The sequence below is a fragment of the Falco rusticolus genome, chromosome 14 (assembly GCF_015220075.1).
Source record: "Falco rusticolus isolate bFalRus1 chromosome 14, bFalRus1.pri, whole genome shotgun sequence".
NCBI lineage: Eukaryota > Metazoa > Chordata > Aves > Falconiformes > Falconidae > Falco > Falco rusticolus.
This window is the reverse complement of record NC_051200.1, coordinates 14,088,870-14,105,420: the sequence shown is the minus strand read 5'-3', so window position 1 is coordinate 14,105,420 and position 16,551 is coordinate 14,088,870. Positions and strand designations below refer to the sequence as shown.

The 16,551-nt window shown below is 45.6% G+C and overlaps 1 long non-coding RNA gene across 2 annotated transcripts; it reads right to left on the bottom strand.

The window, feature by feature from the left end:
* Positions 1-413: 413 nt before the first annotated feature.
* LOC119157514 lies at positions 414-15,573 on the bottom strand. 2 transcript variants are annotated; one of them, XR_005107554.1, is made up of 6 exons: positions 15,516-15,573; positions 14,619-14,747; positions 9,131-9,965; positions 8,164-8,287; positions 7,576-7,684; positions 414-5,766 (listed from the first exon to the last, which is right to left on the bottom strand). It is a non-coding gene; the product is annotated as an uncharacterized LOC119157514 (long non-coding RNA). The 2 variants fall into 2 exon arrangements; XR_005107553.1 differs by having other exon boundaries at positions 8,164-9,965.
* Between the last annotated feature and the right edge of the window lie 978 nt (positions 15,574-16,551).

The following is a 16,551-nucleotide window of genomic DNA, read 5'->3' as shown; positions in this document are numbered from 1 at the left end:
TGATGCATTACATTAGCCTAGTGCTGTGTGAGACATATGGAAATTAGAGATGGACTAGATTTCAGAAAGCTTATAAAAAGAGTCTTCCAAGACCTTTAACCTTAAAATCATTCCTAGCTGAGCAATCCATTAAAATAAGTATTGAAGTAATCCTTGGCTGGCACAGTAGTAAGTAATGCTAGTGATTAATGGGGTTTGGTTATTTTCTTAAAAGTTTAATACATAGCTGTACAGAAAATATCTTTGATAATGACAGCCACAAGACCTCACTCTGTTGTGAGGGAAGTTGCGTGTAGAGCTGTGAAAGTTGTGTGTGGTTTTTGTTAAGAGCACCTAAATTTTGCTAAGGGTTGGATGCACTGCCAAGACCTTTGTCAGCCCCCCCCTCCCCCCCCCCCCCAGTGCCCCCACCGCAGCCTGCCACAGGCATGGCTGCTACCAGCAGCTTGGGACAACTTCTGTGAGGGGACCCATACCACCAGGGATTTTGGGAATCTGCTTCATACAGGTGCAGCTCGTGCACAAATGTTGCTTTGGCTTTGCTTGGAGATGCACGGTGCTGGCCAAGTCCCTAGGCAGTGGTGGCCCATGTATGGCACACCCAGGGCTCCTCAGGTCTTGCAGCAGCAGCGCCGGTGCTTCACACTCACACGTGTCCCTGGCTGGGTGAGGGCTCTGTTTTACCTGTATAGTGGTTTCCTCAGTGCCAGAGCAGATTTTTCTGCCAAGGCAGCCGTCTGACAATCTTGTCTACACTGTTTTACAGAGCCTGGCTGCTGAACGTCACCCAGCATAATTTTCAGGGCTGGAAATAGAAGCTTAACGGTGGAAGTGCAGATCAGATTTTCCTGTCGGACACTCACAGCACTGGCAGCGTGTGAGGCTTTGCTGACTCCGCAGGGAACAAGATCACTGTGAAAAGATTCATCACCAGCAATGAGTGCTGGAATATATATGTCTGCATAAGAAAACCACATTGCCAACGGGCTGCATTTTGAGCTGCTGGTGAGAAGCTTAATGCTGCAAAAAAGGAGCTTCCGTTGTAATGCAAAGAAAATTCACTTCCCCTGTGAACTTGCCTTGTTCTTGGTGGCTCCCTTTGCTACCGCTGTTAAATGCCAGGTACAAAGCAAGGCGAGCTGACAGCATCACTTTTTATCAGCAGTGCTGGATGCACACTGGTGAACTGCAGGCTGTTGAGGGTCACGGGAAGGATTGTGACCAAGCCACTGTGGGTGTCCCTAGCCTCGCTGGGCAACCCTTGCTGCTATCCCACGCTGAGGGGCTCCTGCAGGCAGCTACGGTGTGAAAACTGATCTGGCAGCATCACTGGCCTCCCCTAAAGGGAGAACAAGGATGAAGTGGTGGCTGTTCCTGTTCAGGTCGCAGCACCCAGCTGCTCTGTACCCATACCAGAGGAGAGCAGGTACATCTGTCTCCCTCTTTGCTGTGGGGCACCACACAGGGGCATGCTGCACTTTAGGCTCCGTGTCTGCACAGCTCCTGCAGAAGCAATGGCACCTGTGCAGTACCAGCCCGCCAAGGATCACCATCACGCAAGGGCTAGAGTTTATCCTTCGGTAGACGAGCTAGAAATTAATCCCTTTATAGTTCTGTTGGTAGAACTATCTTCCATTTAACAAACTGGAACAATTATTTCTGTTCTGATACGGGCCTTGAGCTTGGTGTACACTTGGTGCAGGCTTTCTGTTCTTTTTAAAATAATTCTCCAACTCGCCCACCCACTTCTGACACGTTACTTTAAAGTAAAGGACGTGCTGCCAATTCCAGTCACTGCCTATTCAGCACAACACATCATTTGATGGCATTTTCCGTCACTAATCACAAGAGCTATTTGTTTTATCTTTGCAAGAATTGCATTAGCTCTGCTGACCAACAAAGGCCATTACCCTTGGCTGCTGCAGCTGCTGGAACAAATGAGACTGTCAGTGTGCATCACACAGCAACTTTGAGAGCTTGCTTTGCCTCCCACCTTTCTCTTCCAGATGTCAGGTGCTAGTGAAATGTGCCAGGGATCCAGAGCAGTAATCACATCAATTTGAGCAGAGAACAAGCTGTCATAATTCACTGTACTAATGAAAATCATGATGACACCACAACAGAAATCCTTGCCAACTTAATCATCTTACCCCACCATAGCACAAAGTTCTTTAAAGACTAATGTTCTTAGCAGCATATACAAGCTTAGGAACAATTTCTGAAGGTGATAAAACACCAAAGTGAAGTTGCATGGAGAACTTATTTGTTTGGTGAGTACGAATTCCTCTAAGCATCAGCATTCTTCCTGCTGTATTAGAGAAAACAAGTTCAATAAAGAATAATCAAAGAAAAAGTGGGGAAAAGTAATTTTTGGCCAGAGAAGTGCTGGGGATTCACTGTTGCTGCCATGCAGCATTTCGCTAGGAAAGATGTAAATGGGGATGCATGCTCAATTTGCTACCACTGAATTTCCTCACTGTGGGTTGTAAAGTTAATTTAACTAGGGGGAAAAAGGATTAGAGAAAACTTAGGAAGGAAACATGATTCAGACTTTCTGTGGCGTGTTAATTTAGCACCCATGCAGATGGAAAAGGAAAGAAATTGTGGGTGCCCTCCATCCCCAGCATACAGTCATCACCACGTGCAATACATACATGTATTTACTTCATCAGCTTTTGGGTTGTGTGTGTGGAGGAAAGAATCCACAAAGGTTTATAAGGGGGAAAAAAGAGCATGAATTCAAATTAGTTTTATGGATCTGTAAGAACCAGCTTGTTGGGTTTTTTTATCTACTTCAAACTCTACCGTTCCCAGCAGTGACTCGTGAAACACGATATCAAACTATAGTAAATTCAAGGAATAGATACAGCATTACAAGACTGAAGGAAAGCCAAAATTAATGTGAAAGTAGGCAGTCAAACAGAAAAAGAACAAACAGGGAGGCTGGTGGGAGGATGGAGGGGGAACAAAGGGAATCTGAGGCAAGGAGGTGAACTGGGAACGTGACAATATGATGGATCCCACAGAAATCTTCTCATACTTCGTTATATATTCTCTACTACCTTATTTGGAGGTATTGTTCCTCAAAAGAAATTTGAAAAAGCATTTTGAAGGAGGAATGGGAGCCTCAGGTGAGCAAAGGGAGAAATCTGTTTGGATCAGTTCCTCCTTGGCTTGTAGTCAAGGCCAGGGGAACAAATACTTGGAAAGCGTGGTAATTCGCAACTTGCCATTCAACTAAACGTCTAATTCCTGTGATGGATAGAAATACAGTATCTCACATCAAATTCAAGGTAGTGGTGATACTTTTTTTCAGAGGAGAGGTAACCGACGGTCCTGCAGAGGGTGGCTGCCAGCCCATTGCCACCAGCCCCACAAGCACCCGGTTGGGTTTGTGCAAGCTCAGGGCTTGGTGCGTCCCTGGGATGAACTCACATGGGCAGGGGAAGAGGAGCCGGGCAGCCACAGCCATAATAGCCTCAAAGGAAGAGGTGATGACTAAAGACTGAAAAGAAAAACCATGGAAATCCACGAAATTCAAACTGGGCTGCTGATGAGGAAAGGTTCTACATCTTAGCAGCTCTCAGCATCCTGCTCTTGTTTGACTTTGCAGGCCATCATTCCCATCTCACATATACTTAGAGCTGCTTGCAACCAGCCTAAGTGTGCTGGGAAGATTTCTAGTCTGATTTCTGAAAGAAATGAGGCATTTGCAATCAGTCTAGCTTGTCCTGTCTAGTGCCTGTCCCTGGCCATCCTCTAATGGAGTGTGACAGCATGGATTTTCATCAGCCAGATTTCACTGGATTATAGGATTGCTTGGCTACAGAGCAAGGAAAGTCTGCAAACCCCGAAGGCACAGCTAGCTCAGTTAGGAGAATAACTCTGCAGATAACAGACCCCTCTCAGCTCTTCAGATAATTCTGCAGATCCTTCACACAAAGATGCTCCGACCATCACTCTACAGCCACATACCTTTGTTGCCGGTCCCTACGTCCAGGCATCCTGTGTGTCAGCAGCAGCGTAAGAGGGATTTCCGTGTTACCTAGAGTAATGAGAATGGCTGCTACCGGTTTTAAACACAAGCCAGATCCTCACACAGCCAGCATGGTTTCTCTGCCCTGCACCCAGGCTCAGGGCAATGACGACTGCTCTTCCCGGAGTCGTTCTCAGTCCAAGATAACTCCCAAAGCAGGAGAAACACGTACAAAGGCAGCTTCAGTGGCTTCAGAGCAGCTCAGCTGTGTGCCCTTCGAGCAGCCTGTGGATACTGGAGAACTGACTACATGCACATGATAAGCTAAGTGCCTGTATTTATAAGGCATGAGGGCTCTTTTTATTGCACAACATACTAAAGTGTTTACAGTATATCTCTCTCTATTAATCTAGAAGCACTGTATTTCCTTTCTTGGGATTTTAAGCCTCTCAATTCAGCTGAAGCAAAAAGAATGTATCTTTCCCGTGCAAAAAGGCATTAAATTGCCAGCAAAGTCCTTTTGCTCATGCTGGAATCTCCAGGAAATGCCCGTGTGTGCCTGGAGCCAGCACTCACAAGGCTGTTAAGGACACAGCGACAGCATGCAGCTGTGCTGCACTTTCCGTGGGTGAGGGTGAGCTCCAGCTTCTCCCCTGAAGTGCCACCTCTCTGATCTGAGACCCATTAGCTACAGGGAAAAACTTAACAACCTGTACAGTAATTTTTGGAAGAAGAGTTAGTTAAGTATCAATCCGTGCACTGTCTGAATTGCTGAATTCTCTTATGTGCTGGGAACCTCCCCTCCAGGAAAATCCTAGGATTTAACCAAGAAAGAGGTGAAGGATGTGTTTTGACTTTAAAGACGACAAGAAGGAAATGCAAATTGGAGAACTCTTTCAGAAGAGCATCAGATATATGATGGTGCTCTTCAAGCCCTGCCTTGCGTCTTAAATGTAGCTTGCAAGGTTAACAAAATCCACAGTCGGCCACACTGGGAGTGCTGAATCATTACATTTTACACAGTCCTTCGCACTATGAAACCTGGATGGTTCCCAAGAGTGAGTAATCTGGAAATAAAAATGTGTCAGATCAATAAAATTAAATGGCTTGAAGAAATCTGAGTTTAGTGCTCTGTAAGTCCTAATTGGCTTTGCAAGCATCAGAGGTGACCTTGCCCTTCACAGCTTAGCTATTATAGCGGTGTGCGAGGTTATTGCAAGATAACAACAGCACAGTTGTGATCCTAGCGCTCTTGACAGCCCAAAAAATACCAACCACAGGAGAAATCAACAGTGAGAAGAGCTGGCAAGAATGGCAAGATGATGTCCTAGTGGCACCTGATGAGCTGAGGTTTTCATGCCCTGCTTGGGTTAAGGGGCCGTAACATTAACTTTCTGTACGTCAGACATTGGTTAATACCTATTGTAGCCCTACATGACAGCTGCTTATTTTTTTCCAAAGACACAAGATACAGACATACAAGTCACTAACATGGGTGAGCTAATCAAAAAGCAAATATAAGTATTCAAACAACATGAGCTATTTAAATAGGGAAGTTAAACAAAATCCATCCCAACTGGCTTTCAACTCAGCCCCATGATCTAAAAATCGATTTTACTTACAGAATGCTAAAGCCTCCAGAGGAACTGCTCTTCTCTTCTCAGCAGCATGTGTGGACAGAATAAACTTCAGAGGTTTTACAGTGGTTAGCCAACACAGACAGCCCAGCAGAGCCCAGGCATCTCCTTCCACAAGTGCTCCTACCATACGGACCTGCCCTTTCATCAGTACTGTAAAAAAAAAATAGGGAAATTTGCAGTGAAATGTATTGTGAGCCCTCACAGAGGGAACTGGAAACAGAGTAGGCTTTAACACACTGCTCGGCTTCAAAAACAGTCAGGTTTGAAATAGGATTTCCAGCAATGCCCAGAAGTATCCCCAAAGATAGGTTTTGAACCACTCTGCCACAAGATGAGCAGAAACTCCCAGGTTTCCCTCCCCTTGCCATGTGGACCTGAGCTGACAAGAGAGGTTTGCCTCCCTAGGAACAGCGCAGCCCTGCCAGGCGTTCACTGCCGTTGTTAAAAGTCGGCATATTTCATTACCTGCCTTTTGTAACCTAGCACCAAAAAACTCACTTTGAGCTAAAATGTCACATTTCTTTCTTGTAATGAGAAAAATCACACCCTTGTCCACTTAAAAATTCTAATAATACAAATCCAAAATGAGCTTTGCATACTTAAACGCTTTTAAATAAAACACTTGATGCTGGTGAGGAGCGAACGATAACAGTTCAGGAGAGAACAGTTTTGCTGTTTGCGCTCTCCACTGCTGCAGGAAAAAGCAGTTGGGATGCTGAGTGCTGCTGCAGGCAGCCCCGTAACCTGGGGGATCTGAATAATTATTATTTTTCCATCCAGCACTCTGTGTTTGAGCTACTGCTCTGACTAGCCACAGCAGGCATCGCTTTGCAGCAAGGGTGGCTGCGATGGGGTATCTGCCAACATCCATCCTTAACACAGCCACTGGACCCCGTCATGGACCGATCCTGGGGTATCCAGAGCTGGGAGTAGAATTGTTGCGTCTCGGGGCACCCCGTGGGGTTTCCTAAAAGGCATGCAGACATTTCATTGCCACATTGCCAGCCTCCCGGCTTTTTTTTTGATTTGACAACACAGTGGCCATAGCTACGCAATTTGCTAAGCCCTGGAAGCACAGAATTGTCAGCAAAGGGATGGAGATCTCTTATCTGAAGTCTCCCCTTCCCCCCTAAAGAAGCAATTCACATTTCTATAGCTCTAGCAATAAATCCATAGACCTCCAAGGACAAAAATGGTAACTAGTGACAAACAGTGGTGCCAGGGGTGATATGCTACTGTATACTCTTATGATGGCATGGTAGATAACTAGTGACATTTTCTTGTAATGTACTTATTACTTTATCAGGATAAACATTCCAGAATACATCACATTTCTTTACATTTTTCACTTCCTATTAAACTCCTGGCTGCTTCAATGAGCCCTCTGTACACAGTCTGACTGTGGACTGGTGATCTGTAACTTTCTGCGATATGATATTATCATTTCTCAAGTCCTGTTCAACTCCAGATGTAACTTTTCATGGGCAAAGATGGATGCCATGAGCAAAACCCAGGCACAGGCAAAATTTATCTCAATTTATCCTGGACAGAAAAAGTAACTGAGGGTACCTTGCTGAAAGCAAAATATACTGCTTGAATGAATTTACAATAAGTAATAAAATACAGCAGGGAGAGACCATTTACTACAGGGGAAGAAGGTAATATATGATGTCAGTAATTCACTTTAAAATGATACTATTAAGCAAGTATAAAGGTGATTATCACCTTTTTTAGGCATTAAAATTATATTTATAAGCCAGTTGGTGTGTGACATCTACCACTATAAAAAAGCCATCTTTAATTTCTTCCAGAAAAAGCTATATATGCTTTCTGCCACTTCCAGAACTGGCAGCTCTCAGAGCAATAGCGGAGGATGAAGGCAGGCCTGCAGCTGTCACCAAGGCAAAGTCCACTGTCCTGAGAACCAGGTTATAAATGCCAAAAAGCCAAATGCCATACCTAATCCACAGAGGAACCGCTGAGACCAGACCAGGTATTAAATCAGTTGTTCTGGCGTTAGTCCCCAGCCCGACACTCAGACTCATCTTCATCCCAGCGCTGCAAGAAGCTGAACGAGAAACACCAACGTGGGCACGGCGAGCCAGCACTGCCCAGCCAGCAGCATTGCACCACAGAACCGGATTATTTTAGCCGAGTTTCAAAAGGGAATAATTTTACATAATGAAGCATCTGTAGACGTTTCATAGACATTGGCTCTTTGCAGCTTTGGGCTGGTTTCAGAGAAGCCGCTTGGGTTGACTTTTGGCTTCTCAGCCCAAAATCACAGCCCAGCTCCCTCACCGCTTCATTTGCCCTCAGTACCAGTCCCCCTAGTCCTGGAGGTGCCCAAACAGGCCACTTGGGCCTCAGTTCTCCGCATTCCTGCCATGGATTTCTGGCTTCTTTTTCTGAACACACACATTGGGAATTATACAGAGTATTCTTGCACAACAGCAGTAACGCTTCCCTGTCATTGCAGTGAACACATTACCCACCACAGCCAGACAAGCCAGCCCCAAATCGCTGTGATTTTGCCAGCTCTGATACCTGGTACCGTCTGTGGAGCTGCAGCTCCCGGAGGCAGGTGATTACAGAGGATCTCGGTGTCTTCTTTGCTTCTCTGAAAGGCTCAGAATAAAGCCTGAATATGTGTTCTCTGAAGACTTAAATCCTAGAAGGCAAAAAAAAAAAAAGAACAACCAAAACCCACCAGCTAAATTACTTTCTAAATCTCATGGTTTGTAAGTCAATAGCATGATTTGAGGGTGTTTGGGCTTGGCAAGCAGTCTTAGGGTGGATGCCCCACCACAAACCCCAGACAGGGAGATTTTCCAACGCAGGCTTGACCCTTCTGTCTCTGCATAAGCAAATGCTGATGTGTTTCAGTGACCTGGTAGCTGTGGGATTGCATTTTGCAGTAACTACCCTCTAAAGCAATGATCCCTTAGTACAGGAGGGTTTAAGACTGGCTGTGCTGGTGCTGCAGGAGCAGCCTGTGGTCTCTGTTGGGAGGGATGCAGAGTTCAGTGCAAGGAAAGTCATTGGAAAGAAAGCAGCAGCTTCACTCCCTGCAGGTCCTTCAGGTTGTTCTGGCCTCATGACTTAATCTCCAGAAAGATACTTTAAGGAATAAAATCCCCCAAAACACAGATGAGCTGAAGGCAGCTCTCATCCCACTTACTATTTATCACTCTGTTGCTCCAATCCATATGCATGCATTTTAATGCTCTTTCAAACAATAGCCAGGCTAATTAAAGTTCATTCTGAATGGGTTTTTTTCCAAGGCACAGCTGAATCGTGGCAGTGCAGCCAGCACATGGGAGGGACACACCGCACAAGTCTCCTGCTCCACCTTAGCTCTTGCTCTTGTGAATATTTTACATTAGAGAGAGCTGAACCGCACAACTTCTCTGACACAGCTCCGTGCTCGGCTACAGTGTAGATCCACCCGAGCAACATCAAAATCAGCCATGTCACTAATAAAAAAAAGCAACCAAACAAAACCAGACTGTACCTCCGTAACATAGGTGGCCAGTGGGGATGCACCATCCCTGCTCCGCAGGGCATCCTGTCCCGTGGGCTGCACCGTGCCCCATGCAGCTGCAGTGGGATCAGATTGGCTGGGGAAGGTGTCAGCAGTGGGAAAGGAGAACTTTAAGCAAAGATTCTCTGAATCCCTTGATGAAATGACAACTGGCTCAATGGTCCCTGCATTTAAAGCTGTAGCTCCTTTTCCCATCAAGAAGCTGGACTCTGGCTATACTGGGTAGAGAGGACCTTTACTCTCCAGGCAAGGCATTCCTGTTGATCACAGTTTCTGTAAGTACATTATAAATATTGGTTTTACAGTTAAACTCCCCCCGTCAAAGCAGAAGCATTCTTATTAGATTATTTAGAAAAGCCCATAATTACCAGGGTTTAATTTATTAACAAGATGGGCAATTTAAACACTATCTTTGGAGCTAATGAAATTGTGCTAACTCCGAGACGGAAAAAGAGAACATGAACGCCATGGAAACTGTCACTGACAAGAGCCATAATATTGCACAGGGGTAGTTTGCCCGTCCGTTAAAAACACCCAGTATATTCTCTTTCTTAATATGGAAACAGGACAAATATTACTCAGGCTGCATGTGATGCTGACAGAGAACTAAAGACCAGTTTACAGATTGCAGCGGTGGTTTCCTACGGTCGATGCTCCAGCTGTACTCACGTCTGTGGCACCAACATCCTCCCGGAGAGCCCTGAGATAGGCGAGGCAGGATGCATTTGCTGGAAACTTCAGACCATGTTGACAATAATTTCTCTCTCCAGGCACTTCCCAGAAGTATGTTCACTTCTCCAGAGGCCTGTTAGAAAAATAGTGAAAAAGGAAAAAAAAAAATACAACGGTTGCTTCTGCCTTTCCTTCCAGTATAAGGCTGTTCGCTAGCAATGGTGCACACTGAGGTGCTGGGCCCTTTCCGTACAGCCCCAGGCACAGCGAGCACCCCGTCTCTGCTCCCCATAAAAAGTGTTTCTTTTCCAACAAGCGAGAAACACCAGGGCTGCCTGCAAGGGATGGGGCCAGGCAATTTCCTGCAGGAAATCCCTCTGGTCAGCTGCCCTGGGGACCCGGCTGAGCCTTCAACAGAGACCAACGCCAGCTGCCGTCAGCAGTGACCCTTCCATGGCAGAAAAGTTGCTGCTAGTGGAGTAAGCAGAGGGATGAAGAAGGTACATCTATATCAAGCTTTAGGGGCCCGGCAGCGAGATCTCAGGGGATGCTGCGAGACAGAGGTTTTGGAGGGTGCTGAATCACCCCAGCGTTGGTGCCGGAGCAGCCTCTCCTCGCAGCGCACAGGGAGACGTGCGGTCCCATAACACACCTCAACACTTGGAAAAAGCAGCACGAGAGATGAGGAAAGCCTTATTGTCTGGTGACAGAAATGCTTCCACCTCTTAGCTTAGGAGCAGAAACGCTCCCCTGTAATTATCCCTGATCCAGAGCACTAGACAAGCAGATACGTGCAAACAGGCTTCATGCTATTAGATACTTTAATGAGGAGGTCAGTGTATTTTGCATTGAGGGATTTGGGATTTGTACATTAACTGGAGTGGCATGTGCTGGAAGGACATGTGAATTAATGACACTATTTATAACCCATCTCATTATCACACACAGCTTGATGCCTCCGACAGCCACTAATTCTCTTAACCAATTTCTATTGCTGGAAATAAAACTGCTTTGCTTCAGCTGTGATCTGTTAGACAAATGCTGTTGTTGTTATTGTTTTTTTTTTAATGTAAAAAGCGTTTTTCAAAGAAAGGCTCCATGATTGCATGATGTAACTCCCCTGAGTCCAAGTCTCAGATACAAAAATATTCGTGTTGAGTCTGATAAATGAACAATGAACAAATTACATGCTCGATTCCCCTGCTTTGCCTTACTTTTGATCTCTAATATTAGATTTCTATAATTGTTTTTCAGGTCCTTGTGCGCACATTACCAACGTATATGTTGCAATAGAAATGTAAAATTCAACAATTAGATTTTGAAATAAATGTGCCCCTTCTTTAATTTCTGTCCTGTTCTTTGACACAAAAATAAGAAACCATTGTCTGACAAATATTAAAGCCTTGGATACGATTCCAGTCTTTTCCCTTAAGAGGATGTAGCATGGCACTGACTTTTCTGACCCTTTCAGCTGAAAGAGGAAACCAAGGCCTTATCCTGCTTATATACAAAACAAGTAAAAAGACACCTTTTTGTCCTATATATATTTATAAGGGTTTTAAGGACTTAGAAGCATAAGGAAGAGTTATAAAGAAACCAGACCATTTTCCTAAAGACAGACATCCAACAGCAAAATCCTTTCTCCTTCCTCCTGCCAAGAAAAATCACTATTTGCAACGTTGGCTGCCCGGGGGCAACGTCTCTGAGCTGCCTTTGGTCTCCCTCTCCCACATTTGGACGCAATGACTTTCTAGGCAAAGAATAGCAAGTGTCTGTGCATCTGCTATGGGCTAATTAATGCTCACCTACAAACCAGGGGGGGTGTGGGTTGCTCCTCCTGTATGCTTTGAGCTGGGACTGGCAACACTTGGAGGACCCTGCTGTTGGTACAGAAAAAACAGCACCTTTCCATGCCTCCTCCAGCCAGCCCCTCAGGGCTGTGCAGAGAGGGAGCTCAGGCTTGAGATGGAGGCACAGTGTCTTCACCCTTCCCTAACTGATGGGAAAAGAGAGGAGAGACCACACCGTGGTGGAGAAAGAGCAGGCATGAGGGTGGAGAAAGCTTCTGCTCGGCAATGAGTGATGCTTTTTCTGCTCCTGAGAAAATAAACACTGGGAAGCAATTAACTCTGAAGATAAGTGAAAATAATGTGACTTACCAGGCACCAACATTGTTTTAGTGATGGGAATGGAAATGAATTCATTATGGCTGACAATAATGTTAATAAAGATCCATTTCCAGAGGTCTGGAGGAGTGGAAAGGGCCATAATCACAGCAGGGCTCTTTACTCCTGTTTTCCAATGGGATGAAACAGAACTGCTCACTTGCTACAACTGCTAAGGTGGAGTGGAAGAGAGGACCGGGAGGATGGACGCCAACACCACTCCACGCCAGGGTGGTGCCAAGCTACCAGTGATGGGGGCCTGGCCTCCCCCTGTCCCTCTACACTCCTCAATCTGCTCAGAGCCAGACTCAACCCAAAGGGGAGGACAGGAGACAGCTCCTGTCTCGCAGGTAGGGAAACCTTTTTTGGAAGGTATTTTCGGAAGCCTCTTCCAGCAGCGTGTATATGCAGATGCTGTGCTTAATTATAGCCTCCATCAGCTGGCAAAGCTACTGCCTTGTAGCAAATTCTCCATCCCTGCCACACCACTGGTAATCATCTCAGCACAGAGCTCTGCCCCAAACCCAGTACTGCTCACTTACATCTCAGAAACATCATTTCCTTTACACACACCTCTTTCCAGACTGCTCAGGGGCTTATCAGGCAAAGGGATAAGCATATTATACATTGAGACAGGGTGACAGTGGATTTACATCTCTTCTCTCACCATGAGACTACCAGGATGGAGCATGGAGGAGGAGAATTCAACTACGTGTGACATCTTTAGGCTAAAATGTCATGGACAAAGAGCATCCCCACTCAAAACTGGTCAAAGGATGGCCTTTTACTGGTCAAAGGATAGCTTCTGCAGGATTTTCAGAGAACTTTGCTCTCAGTGAGTTGTTCCAGACATCTTCCCCCACAATGATCCATCGCTGTGAGCTAATCTGTCACGTTAATTCAATGCAGCAGAATGTGAATGGATTGCACTTTGCTCTTGCTAAAAAAACCCAAGTGTTTGCTGGTGACTGTTTGCATGGGAAGCGTTTCGAGATGCACCCCTCCTCCTCCTCCTCCTCCCGACTGGCCAGGCAGTGTGCTTGCGGATGGCTCAGTGTGCAGTCCTGTGGCTGACTCCAGGCGTGTGGCTGCAGGCAGGGCTGTGATGACACCATGGGTTCTGCTGGCTCTGACTGCAGAAGAGCTATCTGTGCTTTTCTCAGGCCCCTGTGAGGCACTGCTGACACCTTTCACAAGGTGGCTTATCTAACAGGACTGGAGCAAGTCAGAGTCCTGCTCTTAGTCCTTGGTGGAGGAGCTACCTTTCCCTCCTGTCCTACGGGGAGCCCAGCTCCCCTGGCGAACCTGCCTAACAGGTTGCAAAGTAAAATCAAGTCGTCTTCATATCTCCCGACCAGAAGTAATGTGTGCCATCAGCCCTGCTAACTCCTCTAAGATACGGAGCAGGCGATGGCCAGTACTAAAGCCATAAGAAAATACCCTCTGCAGAGAACTACACTGATATTTTGGAAGTATGACCCCTCTTGAGTGAGCTGAGTCACAGCTTCTTTCATCCAGGTGCATGCCCATGCCTGATACCATTTAAAAAATTCTTTTTTCCCCATCTTTTTTTCCACCTCCACCAAAGCCCATTTCCCAGTTTTCTGGCTTTCTCTCCTTGGGTTTTCTCTGTGGTTTAGTTTCCTGCTAAACACACACTGGAGAGATCAGGTCTACCTGAGCTTCAAAGCCCTCCAAAAGACATACTTCTCACCCTTTTTGAGGCAGCAATTACCAATAGGGACACTAATTGGCATGCTGCTATCTCTATGAGAGCAGAGATAATCCGAAGGAGAGTGGTAATGTTACATGATGTAAAGGGCAGGTTGTTAGCAATAATTAAGGCACAAGCAAAAACATAACAATACACCTAACAGTCTGATGCTGGTGTATTAGCTGAGTAAAGCAAAGTGAATCTTGAAGGCAAAACTCCCATTTTCCTCCAAATCAGGGGTCAAAATTCTGCTGTGGCAACTAAATGCAATGCCACTGAAGCTGGAACATTTGTCACTTGGATCTAATTTAACCTCAATTAGCTGCTCTGACCCCCAACGTCCCCAAACACATAAAGATGAAATCTCATCCCAAAGACTGTTCCCAAGCAAGAGCCAGGGTCTGGAAAACTGCACTTCTCCCCTGATCTTCCCCTGAAATTACTTTGAAAATTAAGCCTTAAAGCCAGACTTGCCTGTCCTGGGTGCTGTACCTGCTCCAGGCACACACCACAACCCCACCTGCCAAACTTGGGGCCTGGGAGGGATCTCACTTGGCTCTGGGTAGCCCAAAAATAGGGGGGGATGCCAACTTGCCCTCCAGGCACTCCCATATTACACCTACCCAAGACAACATGGGGCTGTGAGGCACCCACTGCCCATGAAGACGATGCTGTAATCAAAACGTGTGACCCCAAATAATCCCAGCACTGATAGGGGAACAGACCCTTCTCAGGGACCACATGGGTGCAAAGGAGCATCAGGAAAACATTCTCCTTTCTGTTGAAGCTTTTGCTTCTTCTTAACGTAATTTCTGTCTAAAGAAACTTTTGCCATGCCACATCACTGTGCCTAAACACGTTGCTTTAAACATAAACAGGGAAACGCAGAAGAGAGTGAAATACCCACTTGGATGGATGTTTTCATAGATTCAGAAAGAGCCGAGCTGGAGTGGACCGCTGTGATGATCCCTCCCAACACAGTGCCTTGGCTGGCCGCCGCGCTGTCCCGCATTAATTCCTGCTGCACGTCCAGTCTCTGTGGGAACCAGAGTGTAGATTTCAGAGAGAAAAATCTGGTTGTGTTTCTGTAATAACGACTTGACCACAACTCTTTTGCAAATTGTTCCCAGAGTTAATTTTCCTCACTCCAGAAAATGCACTACCTTTTTTTTTCAGTTTGCACTAGCTTCTGTTTCCACTGAATCTTATTATACTTGGTCTACTACACTGCAACACCTGCTGTTACCAAATTGCCTTCCATCATGAAGGCAAGTAAAGCTGTCTTGGCAGTGTAGCCCATCCAGAATTAATTGTAGCCAGGTAAATCACTCATTTTCAATTCTTAAAAACTTACCTTCTCTCTTTCCCCATCACGAGAAGGTCTAATACAGATTTCTCCCGTGCCAAACACAACAATTTTGGGGTTAGGAGACTGCCAACTATAAGTATGAAATATTTCAAGGACATTTTAGCACTGACAGCCTGAGACCTCCGTATGACAGTCAGATTGAAGTCCCTAGTGATAACCCAGCTTTCCTCCCCAGAGATTACCAGGTGGTGCAATGCAAGAGGAGCCCATCACTTGCTTTGCTGTGGGACGAGGTGGCATGCAGCAGCAGCCAGTGTCCAGTTTGTGGGCCATCTCCCAACATGCATGTCCCCACGTAGCCACGGTCATTTGCTTCTGCGCTGTCAGACGATATCTTGCCACCCCTGGCAAGACCTGCCTGCTCCTCCTTGCTGTTTTCGAGATAAAGAGATTGTAGTCTAAGAGGTTAATCACAGGCAACAGTGACATCTTTACCTTGATATATGCTGTCTTTAGTTTGATGCACTTACAACAGTGAAGGCATCACCTAGAGGTTGAAAAAAACATTCTGTATTAATTGCAACAGAAAAAGTAGCAGTGGAAAATATTTCTACAGATTTAATTATCGTTGTACTGAGATGCTTATGAAAACACTTGCAAACAATCACCAAAATACTTGGCACCTATTTTTCATTAATACTATCTAGTTTCTTGTAAATATAAAATATCCTAGAATTTGAGTAACAGATTTTTTTCTAGAACCTTTAGTAAAAAGTATCATGAATATTGCTGTTTGATCGGTGAAAGCTTCGCTCTTCCTGAGAAGCTACTAACTGTGTAAAAACAAAAGTAGAAACTGGAAACAACTAAATTTTCTGGCAAGGTGTCCCAGGGTTACCTGAGAGAGATGCAAAACCTGCACAGATAAAGATGTCATCTAAAAATAATGGCTTCTGATGCAGCTCAGCAACCACGGGTGCCTTTTCTCCACAGGCGGGTTTTTGTTCTCCTACACTTGCCCTGCCACCACGCCAGGGAAGCGTGGGGAAAAGACTAATAAAATACCAGGTGAAATAACTGTATGTGGCTAACGCTACATACTACAGAAAGGCAATAAGCAGTGCTTGGGCTCTCCTTTCCTCTGACTTGAACTGAGATTTTCTAGTTTGTACATGAAGTTGCAGCAGAGGTTTGAACAAATAATTATCTCTCTTGATCTCCTGCTCTTCCTCTACATTATAAGCGAATTTAAAGGGCACTTAGAAAAAGCTGTCACAACCTAAATTAACATGTAACAAGTAAAGAAAATGTTTGATGGGCTGTATGGGAAATTGATATAGTATAAAGGTGGCCTTTTCATCCCCTGGGATTTACTCCTGGGCTTCTGCACTTGCTCGGTTTTATAGTTCCAAAGCTTTTCTCTGTTGCTGTGGCAGGAACAGTGCTGTGGGCATGGTGAGGTTATTGCACATGATGCAGGGGAGCTGCCACCATCCCAGATATGTGCAGGAGGTGACAGCCCATTGCTGGT